Below are 12049 nucleotides of genomic sequence, written 5' to 3'. Positions count from 1 at the left end.
GACACCGAGACCCAAGGGCCTCAAGATTCTGCATATGTGAAACAGTGATCCTATCATAACACACCTGTGTGAAATAAAAAAAGACTATACCTGTGGTTCTGCTACATTACTCTGGACCCACTGGTTTTTGAACATATATAATTACAGGTCTGTCTTTGTAAGAAACTGACAGTGATTAATCAAATCAAATCAGCAACAGTAACCACTCACCAGTGATTAATTATGTTACTCAGTCTGCCCTTCAAAAAAAACCCTGTTAATTTACCTGACACAGTGGGGGACTGATTATTTGTATTAGCCCACTGCTTTTCACAGGCGACTTCCTATTATAGTATTTTCTTTGCAGCAGTGGGTGACTCAGGGCGCCCTGCCCTTTGTTCTAATAAATTCCATCATCTCTTGTATGTAAAGGTGAGGGTGTTAATTGGCTGTGTTGTTAGCAATGGACCAAGTGATGAAATCAAAGGGATTGTGTCATCCTGACGACACACCGAGAAATAAGAGAAACTCCTCTGATGTAGTGCCAGAGCTTTAAATATTTAATTAAGAGCAAGCGAGGGAATCCATTTAAAATGAAACATGCCCTCTTGCTCATTAACAGAAAAAATGATTTAAAGGTGTGTAGCTCTCACATTGTTCCCTCATTCATGTTCCAAGTATATTGCAGCAGCCGTGGAAAAAAACAATGTGTGGTTATGTCACCTCGTTGGCATTTTCCGCATGTTTGTTAAGACTTGAGTACTTGTTGACAGAGAGGGATATTTTTGCAGGAATGACACAAGCGTTGTTTTACACACTGAACACACGGGCTGTGTGCGTGTGTGTGTGCGTCTTCCTCCCTCCCTCCTGCTCCCTCACTGCATCTGACAGCGTCCCTCCCTCTTTCTCTCCCCTCCTTCTTCTCTCATTAGGCTTTTCACCGGCAAAACACCGATACACTCCCTTTCCCTGAAACCGGGGAATAAACACGAAGCGGCGAAAGGAGCTGGATTGACCTCCCCCGGTGCGCACCATCCATGGTCCTCCCCTGGATGTCTGTCTGACAGGAGGGTATGTTGAAACATTCATATTTTGCCGTGCTGTTTGCCCATGTCGCTACAAGCCCAGAATGGTTGTGTCAAACGGTTTGTTAAATGTCGGGTTTTAACCAGTCCAAGACCCTTTTCCGCGTAATTCGTCAATTATTACGACGCTTTTCTCTTCGTGCTTTTAGGTGCTGCAGTGAAAATGCAGCTGTTCATTTAATGACGCGCATGGACTTTACCCGCTTGCTCGCCGTCCTCCACCGAGGGATGAATAATATTCTGGGAATGAGGCAGGAGCAAGTTGTTGCGTCGTTTTGTGCTCACTGGTCCAGTCATTGTTGACAGCAAGGCTGCAACCAGGCAGTTAGACCTCTCCAGTGCACCCCCCCGCCGCTGCCACTTGGCTACATGATGCTCTCACATACAGCACAAAGGCCTGCATTTCATTTGGGATTTTTCTTTTAAAGTTGTTAGTTTCAGTTTGTGTCTCAGTTTGTCAGGGCAAACTGGATCTGCTGTTGGCTTAGTCAGTGTATTCTCCAACACACCCATCAGTAATTACGCAACAGCCACATTGACAGATGCCTCACACAAATTGAGAAGTTGTCATTGTCACACCCTCTCATCCACACATGTGGTTTGCTAGCACAGAGCGTTTGATATTGAGTTTTAAAAAACTCAAATTCGTTTGTTTTTTATTACCCAGTTTTATGATTTGTCTCTGATGTGTAATTGGCCGTAAAATACAGACTGTAGCTGAGAGTTGTGGAGACTTTAAACTGCAGAGGTGAAGCAGCTCTGCCTGTGTTTGCTTGCAAGCACAGGCAAGTTAATTTATGGAAATGGCCTCACCTTTGCCCCCCTGGCTTTCACCGCTTTTGAGGAATTACGTACAGTATTGAAGAGGAATGTTTCAGCAATGCTCGGGTTGGCTTCGTCTCTGGGATGCTCCACTAGGACTCTGCGGTTGTGCACCTCCGGCCAGCTTCCCCAGATTTGTCTTTGCATTGTGTATTGAATCATTTACAGTTTGTGGATCTTTGGGTCTATTTGCAATTAACTAGAGCTCTATAAAATATTGATTCTCATGATCAAATTGTATTGGTTTGGCATTTATGCAAGTGAGACCAAGTGTGGCTCTGCAGTGATATCGTACAGGTGGACTACTTTATCACGCTCTTCCTCCAGGCCGCACACAGTGTCAGCCTCAGCTGTCAGTCCTGCTGTCACACAGCATCCATGTCGTTAACATTGGACACACTCCTGTGTCTGCCTGCTGTGTCAGCCCTACCTAGTCACCCTGCCAGCCAGACTCCACCTGAGTATCACCTGATGCTTCTGCTCCCCATTAACTGGGAGACATTACCTCATCTCAGAACCAGTTTCTCCACTGTTTGCTCATCAGTGCTATGATTATACAGAATTCAGATCGAAGTGAATTCAATTCTGCATGCCTATTTATTTCTACTGTTGTGTGCACAAAGTCTCGCTACAAGTATGTACATGTCAGTGCTTGTGTGTGTGTGTTCAGATGCCCGAGGGTGCTGCTGGATTTCACAGCACAGCATACTGCCTACCAACATTTGCAATTCAAATAAGCATGTATGAGGCATCCAGTGAGGCTGAAGCAGCCCTCCTCTCCTCTGTGTCTCATTGGAGGCAATCATTCCTCACACTTGCAAGTTAACTCAACCATTTCTTATTGACATCTCCGTTGAAAAAGGGAGCAGTTAGTGGCTTGTCTGTATGAAACAGTAGCACAGAGGAGGAATATTAGGTGGCCCTCTTACCTGAGTCATAGTTTATTTTACTGTAGCTCTTGGTACATGAATGGAATGCTGCAGAATTGTGTGGGGTCACCCTGATGTTACCAATGATGATGCCAAGGCATGCAGCAGCTGTGTGTGTGTCCTGCGTTTGTCATTGCTGTTGGCCCAGCTGCATGTTCTTTTACTCGCCATGTTTTTGTAGCCTGGTGAGTGTGGTCACGTCTCTTCCGGCCTGCTGAAAACCAGCGACCAATCACATGACACGTGAGACACGTGAGACACGTGTTTGAACTTCTTTACTTGTGAGGTACTTTAACATCATGCATTCCCTTGTTCTTAACCCTAACCGTATCATCACTACTAACCCTTACCTCTTCACCTAAGTCCCTCAAGTTATCATCCTTTGGGTTGTCCATGTGTCAGCCCCCGTCTTCAAACTATTTAGATGTATGGCAATAACCATTTATTGTGTTTGTATTCTGTTATTGCCTCTCTATATCAGGGTGGGCGATGTGTTAAAGATTTGTCAACAAATGGAGATTGATGTGTCCGTTGAGGTGTTTCAGCTGGAAAATGTGTTCAAGAGGCGATTTCACTACGTTGCACAAGTTGTCTTAGCTATTTTAGTCTAATAAATACACAAAATAAACACACAAAATATCAAGAAAGGAAATATTCTGACACCTAACCGTACAGCTGAATCCAAGTTTCTTTCTTTCACTGAACTAAGACTCGCTTAATTGCCCTGTTTAAGCGATTAATTAGATGTGAAAATATGCTGGCTTTACACTCGTTGCACGTTGAGCAGTATTTGTCACTGGTTCTTTGGAGACAGACCATTACACAAGCAAAAATAATATTAAACAAACATTGCAGAGCACACACATTCCACAGCATTCAAATTGCGTACCCAGATATAAGCGACTCACATGTAAAAATACATGCGCACTAGACGTGATAGGGAAGACTAAAGCTGAACATCTGCACATTTTGAAGACATACTGTATTGTCCTGAATATAAGACGTCCCTAATTATAAGACAACCCTCCTTTTTTTAAGAATAATTTTTGGAAAAAGACTTTTTGAAGACCAAATCTTGTTTAGCAAAAAACTAATTTTCTCTCAACCCAAAGTCCATTTACAAACCCATCGTTCCAACGACCAAAACAAAATGAGTCTTTCTTCTCAAAGCACAAACAGTCCTCTTCAGGAACCCATTAAACAAACAAAATCGATCAGTAAGTTTTAAAATACCATTGGTCAAAAAAACAAAACCAGGTGATACCTCCCGCATCTAATAGACCAGCTACGCAAATCTCAGACAACGAGCCTCCATGTTTCTTGGCTGCTAGACAGCTGTTTCACTCTGCTACATTAATCACCATTATATTAAAATGGCATCGTAACTCTTCCTCAGTTGTCTTGGCCCACTTCTGAGCCACTTTTTTCGAGGCGTTCACTTTGTCTCTCTGTGTTTCAGGCCCCTGTCATGGTAAGCTAGTTGTCTCTGTAAACAGTGTTGTGATCATAGACTGTATAAAAAATGGACGTAGCCTTTCCGTTGAGGTCCGTTTCTCTCAACTTGTTCCAATCGTTCTCGTCTAAGGGAGTTGTCATCTTGTCAGACTTCGACTCCGCCTCATTTCTTCTTACCAATAAAAGGACATGTATGTGATGTAGGGGGGAGGGAGATACGTCCATCTGGCTGACGTATACCTCAGAGGAGAAGTGAGGGCCAGCAGAGGGTCGCACCCCTAACTATTCATGAACTTTAACCTTCAATAAAATAAAAACTAGCCTGGTACACAAAATACACCCCCCTCAGTGTTGTCACAGAGAAATGACCTAAACATACAGACAAGAATGTTTTTTTGTACCAGGCCTTAAACAGGTTTAATCATGCTGTGGCCACTGAGCGAACTGCAATTTTTGGCATTTCCGTCTTGGATCAACCTGGAAGTTGCTGTAGTGGGGGCTTGAGCTTGATTAATAGACGCCTCAAGCCTTTTAATTAAAACCAGTGCAGTGCTCGTTGAGAATGTGCCTGTTCAAAACAGGTCAATTGCTTGGACTCTTACAGCGGGCTATATCGGACCAGCGTATTTCATTCAGAACGTTACTGAAATGTAATTTGAGTTTACTTCAATGTAACATCTTTGGTCTTTCTTTCTTCCATCTGTTCTATAATGTATTGTAGCGAGTGACACAGAGCCAGCCTGACATTTCTCAGTATAACAGTTAATAGGGGTCCCATTTCCCCTCACATAACACACCACAAATAAATATGTCCTGTACACCTCAAGAGCTCGCGCTGGATGCTGCACTTTCTTCGGTCCGCAGCAACACTCTGCCAAGTGTAAAGTCGTTCAGGTGAACGCTTGTCAATAAAATTGAAGGACAGACTGACAGGGACTCCTTCCATTTCCATTTGAGTTAGATGTAAAATTGTCTATATACAAGTCAAACATTGTTTACACACTATGCAACTAATACTTGATACTTGATATAGTGGTATCAAGTAGCGATACAGCACTTGTGTTATTGATCGTCAGCTTATAAAACCATAATTGCAGTACTACAGTTGGACAGTGCACTGTAGCTTTGTCTTTATTTACCTAATGTACGTAATCTTAGACTGAATCTCTTTTTTTACATGCTATTTTATCAGCTTTGGTTGGAATCATCAAAAGAGGATAGACACAACATTACCACGGATAAATTCAACAAGAGCAATCAGAGTGGCCGTGGAATTGAATTAAGTCTCATCAGGATGCTGCATCCTCTGCAGTCCTGTCAAAATCTTGTTACGGTGCAGAGTTGAGCATCATATTGTTTCACTGCGTGGTCTTTAACAGTGTGTTTGGGATTTCCAGCAACAGTTTCGTTCAATCCCCTATTCCTCCTATCGAGGGTCTCTTCCCAAGCCAGTTATAATCCTGTTGCTGTCTGCTTAGGCCTTTTTTTTGGTTTGGTTTTTACTCACACAGCTTTGGGCGAAATATTGCCTTCCTCAGATTGCATCATTCTGTCTGCAGTCGGATGTAAGAAGAGAGAGGGATAAGCTATTTCATGTCATAAGGCAGTTTTATTTCACTATTCTGTTTCCCACCTTCAGTCATATGGCCTTTCACAGTTGATGAAAGCATCAGTTTGTCCTTCTGAAGGGGAGGCAGGGAGCTTTACCCTGAGCAGCAGCGGCAGCTCAGCTTGCCTCAGCCTGATGATTACAGTGAGTCAGCAGGTTCTCCATTTTTTTCCCCCTTCCTTTGCATACCTACGCTCATCTCCCTCGCTCCCTCTCAACTGCCGCCTTCTTTGAACAAATCCTGTGCCTCGAAATGATTAGACTCATCATGTTGTTGTCTGGCTTTGATCTGGTTCAACGATACCCATAATGCTGCTCATTTTTGCCTCCCACAGTAACGCAGAATGTATATTTCAGGCAAAGTTGACTGGAGGAAAAAAAACAGTTGCCACTTCTTTTAGGGCTGTTCATTCTTCCTTCATTGTGGTCTGCCATGGAAATACTTTTCTCCTGCTATTTTGGCCTTGTCCAACAATCCAAGCCAGCAGCCATTGTTTTTCTTTTGGCAACTTAACACTTGGCAATCATTAATTACAGCAGAGCCTTTGCATTCAACAGTTGTGGAGGAAGGCTAATTCCATGTTGATCCGTCCATTTCCCTGATGAATAGAGCGTCTGACTGAGTCTTGTGCACTGTAGAAAGCTGTTGAAATGAGGAAAAATAGTCTGCACTAATGTCGATCTTAGGGCAAACTATTAATAAATATATAAAACAAGACCTAAAAGAGGATTAGGAAGGATTAGAGTCACAAAAAGGTAAAAAAAAAAATCACAAAAATACCATGCCTAGTGCGGCTGCTTTGAAAAATTTGCACAGATTAATTTTGACAACATGATGAAGTTGCAGGTATAGGAAAGCAGGCTTTGACTCCTGAGGAAGATGGTCCCAAGTAAACTATACTGTTATTAAAAAGGGCTGCTGTACTGTGTGGTTAATGAGATATGCCGCTCCACTGAGGAAGTTGGGTACACTCTGACCTCTACATTATATTTTGCTGGTAATTACACTGAAAGATGATTGTGCATCAAGTGCCAAGTGAAGCAGGTGGGTGTAGTCTGCCTGTGGACTGTGGCTTTCTATGTGTTGGATAGCACCCACTATTTCTGTGTGACGACAAACGTGTTTGTCGAGGTCGTGTTCGCTTGTTTTGTTGCAGTGGTCTGAGGAGGAGTACACACAGACTACTCCCAGTCCCTTTGGGCCTGTCGTGTGGCTTCTAAACTGGTCAGACAGGTTGGAAGGCAGATCCAGGCACATCCGCAGTCATTACTCCACACTCTGTACACTCACACTTGAGTGTGCATGTGTGTGTGTGTGTGTGTGTGTGTGTGTGTGTGTGTGTGTGTGTGTGTGTGTGTGTTTGCACTTCTCAGTAATAATCTGTGGAGCCACATGAGGCATGATTTTGTGTGTTTTCTGTGTGGTTTATGCAGTCGATGTGTTGCACCATCCATCTTGTTGGTGTGTTTGCAGCCTAGTATCAACTGTACTGTACTGTACACACACAGGCTGTCTGGACTATGTGGCAAAAGCATACAAGTTTTGTACACACACATTCTTACATCAAATCCTCATCAACATTAAAAAAAAACTTGATCACGTGTGAAAATATTTCCTGTGTATTGTTGTCTTATGTCATAATGGTATGAGTCATGCACACTATTTCATACTTGGCTATGTCAACAGCGTTAAGGACATTTATTTGTGGTGGAAAGCGATAATATGTTAACCCTGAGAAGTGCAAGTCACACTGAATCTGAAAATGTGTGCATCGTGTTTGTGTTCAGATTTGACCGAGGTATATCTCAAGAAGACCCACTTTTGATGCAAATTGCTGCAATCAGGTGCTAAATGTTTTTAAATACTTAAGTAGTAGGTAATTGCCTGTTTAAAAACTGTAGACTATTATCAAAAACACCATTATGTTTTAAACTATTGGATATATTATATTGTATCTTACAGACAGTCTAGGCCAGGGGTGTCACACTGATCCAGTAAAGGGCCGTGTGGCTGCAGGTTTTCATTCCAACCAATCAAAAACACACCTGACTCGACTTACTCCATCACCTGAACTGTCTTCACACAGTTGATTTGTTGGACCAGGTGTGTTTTTGACTGGTTGGAATGAAAACCTGCAGCCACAGAGGCCCTTTACTGGATCATTGTGACACCCTTGGTCTAGGCTTTCATTCATTTACTTATTAAGACTGAAAAACTATTCTAGCTGCCATTAATTATTCTCATCATCATGGATTAGTTTGCAGATTATCCATTTAACCATTTAATGTACTTGCATAAAACTTCATAAACCATTGAATAATGCCCATAATAAGATCCAAGAGCCCATGGTAATAGCTTAAATTATTATTTTGCTTGACCAACAATCCAAAACTCAAAGATAAAAAAAGAGGAAAGTAGCAAATCCTCACGTGAAAAGCTGAAAACAGCAAATGGCTAAATTACTGTTTGTTATCAAAGTTGACTGCCAAACAAAACCCCTTTTGATATTGTTGTTTTTTTATCATCTGACAACATTGCTTGGTATTCAATTTTAGTTTATGTCATTATATACTACTACACATGCCATATATACTGTACTGTATCCTAGTACATATATTCTTCATGCTTGTATGAGCTGTATGCTGTTGTTCCTCTTTACTGCCTTGTTCTTCATTGTGCCAATAAGCATCCTCTTACCTCATTAATAAGGCTGTTGATTAATTATCAGAGCAGCGAGTGTCTTTGTGAAATCATAAAATGATTAATGCTGCAGCAACATTAGTTGACCTTGTTGGAATTGTGTCAATACTACAGCCAGAGTACAGTTTACAAATCCTAGTCACGCTGTTCAGTAAGCAGGGGTAGTTTGTCAAGGAAAGGCAATGTTGTTGTATTTTAGGGTGGTCCACTCCTGCCCGAAACTGCTTTGTGTGTGTTTTTTGATTACTCACGTGTTGTTATCACACCTCGCACAATACTTTCACTTCCCCACCTGCACTCGTGAATTGTAAGGACACTCCTCAGTAACGGAAACCACTCGTTGTTTTGGCATAAACAGCTCCCTTTGTGACAGTCTGCGGGTTTTTTCTCAATATAATTTTTTCACGGTTTTTAGAGCAGTTTTTTTTTTTGCTGGCTAGCGTAAGATGTTTCACTCCGCACGTACTGATCCTTGATTTTCTGTCATGCATTGATTTTTCTTGTCCTTTGTTTTTATGTAAGCAGCAATAATGAGAGGCTCTTTTATAATTCATGTCATGATGGATGTCCCTCTGGTAGCAGTTTTCATGCTGCAATCTCACCAGACACTTGTATGCTGACAGCACATAGCGCTGCCAAACACTCCAGTCCACAGATTCAGATACTTGGTGTTGGCTTTCAGCTGCCATTTAGCAAACCACACTCTGCTGTCCGCATAGTAGTAGTCTTTGGCAAATGACTTATTCTGCCCAGAAAAGTTTACAAGACAACTCTAAAATGCTCTGAAGTGGTATTGACTTGCTTTTTCAGCCTTAATCTCTCTGTGCCAGCCCCTGTCTTTACTTAAACAAATAGCATTGAGTTACTTGTTCAGCATCTTTTCAAATCCTCTGACACTGACACCAACACAGAGAGCTCCTGTATCTTCCTTTCAGCCCCAGCACTAATCCTAATAAGGAGATGAATGGCTCTATACAAACAGTAGAGTGAAGCTGGGGACTGGATGTATGCCCACTGCCTCTCTCTTTCTCTGCTGAGGGTGCTGAGGGTCTGTTTCAGTCTCTTCTGATCGGCTTCTGCTCCTCTTTTGAACCGATCAGTGGTCAGTTCAGGTGTGGACAAAGGGAATAACTCCCACAGATCCTGGACTGGCTTTGCTTAAGGTGAAAGCCACACAGACACACAAGCTTCGAGAAGGATCGAGATGCACTGCTAAAAGAAAATCCACACAGGTGTTTTAATATTGTCACTACAATGTAATCATCATCTTTGTCCCCCAAACAACATCGACAGCAGCAGCATCATTTTGTGATGATCATTTTGTGAACATAGGCCTACATTTTCAATCAGCAGTTCAGAAACACACAGCTTCTAACTTAAATAGTGCTTTAATAATGTGTGAATATACAGTCACCTTAAAACAGCAGCACAGCTAGCTAGCTTTCTTGCTAGGTATCAATACACTTTTAACCTTCAGAAACACATACAATGCAGATTTTTACCAAATAATTGAAGCTCTTGTATGAGAATATACAGTAAAGAAAGTATCCTTATAACAAAGAATCAGCTAACTTGATTAGCTACCTAGCTTGCTATATGTTTCTGGACTCATTTCAGGCACACTTGAGCAACAGTTTAGCATTATATAAAATAAATTGATTAAGTACATAGAAGATAGTTTGATAAAAAATACTAATAGGCAGTTACTTTCAGAGTAAAATGTAATGTAAATCGAAAAGTGCTAATGACAACTTTTATGAATAATTTCCCTACTTTTGGAGATAACAGTCGTCATTAATTAGCACAGTTCTAGGTTACTAAAATTATAAACAAATTATATATAAAATAAAATGTAGGTATGTGTCAGAGTGTAGGTTTGAGATATCAAAACATAATATAAAAATAAAAAAATGGGTAAATAAAAAATGCTGTCTTTATTGGTCACTTTTAATACCAAAAAACCGACACAAGACACAAAGACGCCTGTACTCTTGCTGCTGGTCCACACGGTGTCCAAAAAAATACACAGTTTAAACGTGGAGAGTTTATCGGAAAGGGCTTGGCTACTCTACTTTGCGTGCCATAGGTGAAATTCAGAAAATGCAGATATGGTTTCTGTGCATCAATACTGGATCTGAGCTTTAAATTGCTATCAGAGGGAATGTCTGTAACATTTGGAGGGAGGTAGGACTGTAAGAAACTATTATTTTTTCTGAACTCTGCTTTAACATTCTGGGAATTAATCAACAGATGGCTTTTACACCCACAGTGTCACTTTGATGTTATGCATTGCTGTTCTCAAATACGTGCCATCGCCATATTTACAACCTCTATTATTTCAGAAATAGAAAACGACTGCATATAAGATTTCCCAAAATTCGAAAACCATGTAATTTAATAGTGATATAGATGGGATGTGCATATGTTTTCAGCTGTTTATTGCATTCAGTCACAATAGTGGATGTTAATTATTTTCATAATCCTTGCAGGTGCTGTATTCAGACCTTGTACTTGCTTTAAAATATACAACAGAATGAGCAAAGACCATTGTTGGAAACAAATTATAATGAGGTATATAAAATCCATGAACAATACAATACAATTCTTCAAGTTATTGTCTTCATCCTTATTTATTTCTCTCAACAGCGCGTGGGAAGCTCTCACCGTAAACATTTCCCTTGTAATGTGGTTTGAATTTTGCACATGTTGCGTAACAGACAGGGGAATGTGGGAGGGAAATGGTGCACTGTCACATCATTGCTGGGATTACATATATTTCTGCTTTTTCTTGGTAACAGGTGGTAGTTCTGTTTACAGCATATCCGCACATTTGCTTTAATTGTGCATTAAGAAAATAAACAATTTGTGAGTTTTCTCTATAAAATAGAATAACAAAGGGTTTACACAGTGAAACATGTTTTAGCTGGATTGGGATGCAGCAGAGACAAACCTAATTCAAGTGTTTAATTTAATTTGGCAGTTTCCTATTAACCGCTTCTGTCAGACTTAACAAAAGCTGTCTAAGCTGTTGTTTGTTTATGGAGTTGGACTGTGTCTAAGGGTGGATGAGTCAATGCTTATGGTCACTTAGAGATTAACCTGAGACTGTCTCTACACCTGAGTCATCGCTGCTCAACATTAGCCAAGCTTTTTATTTTGCTTATAAAGTGTTTTTATTATTTTAGCCTCTGGCGGTCTTTGAGTTTCACTGAATATTTTCAAGGTCTGTCTGAGCTGTACCTGTAGCTACACTGTCTTTTCACAAGTAGCCAGCTATAACTCTGGCAGAGAAATCTTAGTCTCTTCAAACTCTGAATTGAAAAAGGGCAGCACAGGAGTTTCACTGGACCACTGGAGGTTAAAGGGAAATATCAGTATTTTTGAACCTGGACCCTTTTTCCCCATGTAAGTGACAGAAATAACCTTTTTTAAACATTGGTCCAATATTGAGCTCTGTAAACCTGGCTGC

General features: G+C 41.0%; 1 protein-coding gene across 2 annotated transcripts in view; it reads left to right on the top strand.

Annotated features, from left to right (window-relative positions):
* The first annotated feature begins 921 nt into the window (after window positions 1-921).
* LOC310965512 (band 4.1-like protein 1) overlaps window positions 922-12049 on the top strand; it is a 91200-nt gene continuing 80072 nt past the window's right edge. For both annotated transcript variants that reach the window (XM_083939169.1, XM_083939168.1), the window contains exon 1: window positions 922-1050. The gene's annotated coding sequence lies outside the window, so the exon portion shown is untranslated. The remainder of the gene's footprint in view (window positions 1051-12049) is intronic.

Source organism: Echiichthys vipera (genome assembly GCF_963691815.1).
Source record: "Echiichthys vipera genome assembly, chromosome: X".
In the NCBI taxonomy this organism is placed as follows: Eukaryota; Metazoa; Chordata; class Actinopteri; order Perciformes; family Trachinidae; genus Echiichthys; species Echiichthys vipera.
Note: the sequence above shows the minus strand (reverse complement) of the source record. Positions and strands in the feature narration are given on the sequence as shown.